This window comes from Myotis davidii, unplaced genomic scaffold (genome assembly GCF_000327345.1).
Source record: "Myotis davidii unplaced genomic scaffold, ASM32734v1 scaffold235, whole genome shotgun sequence".
In the NCBI taxonomy this organism is placed as follows: domain Eukaryota; kingdom Metazoa; phylum Chordata; class Mammalia; order Chiroptera; family Vespertilionidae; genus Myotis; species Myotis davidii.
Window position 1 is genome coordinate 4,269,320 of NW_006287462.1, and position 723 is coordinate 4,270,042.

Sequence of the window (723 nt, forward strand, 5' to 3'; positions counted from 1 at the left end):
TTCCAGAGCGGAGGTTTGCTGAGCGTGGGCACAAGGAACTGTGTCATTTCATGGGTGAGTCAGACTAGGGTGTCAGCAAAATAATGTCTTCACAATCAACACCCGGGCCCAGGCAATTAAACACGCATTTAGCCGACAGCTTGAGTGTCTGCTCCGTTCGGAGGATGTGTTCCTGAAGAGGGACAGGATGACTCACCGGCCGGCTGTCACCTGAGGAACGAGGTTATATCCAGTTTCCTCGCTTTGATTCCAGGCGACCAACGGAAAGATCCTAATTTGGGTTTCCCAGGCAGTCAGCCCAGGCGAGAGCAAGCATGGCGATTGAGAATTGACATTCTTCTGTGGGAGCCAAACTAGATCACAGAGGAGAAAGACGGTAACATTCCATGAAGCAACATCCGATGCGAAGGGATAGATCATCCTTGGCAATATCATCATTGCTTATGAACCACTCTCATGCTGATGTGCTTAGAGGCCTATGAGCCATTGTGCTTTAGAGCTAGCAAACCCGGGGTGACTCGGCAAGTAAGGAAATTCTGCATCTGCAAGGCTGCTCCGAATTTAGTGCTTCACGGTTTCCAACGTGCTTTCCATACAGCACCCTGGTAGCTGGGGAAGAGGGCACGGTGTTTCCCCAGTGTCTGCCTCAGGAAGGCTCGTCCAACCCAGGACCAAATCACAATCTGCCGCTTCTCCTACCCCATCACTCCCTCACACATACCC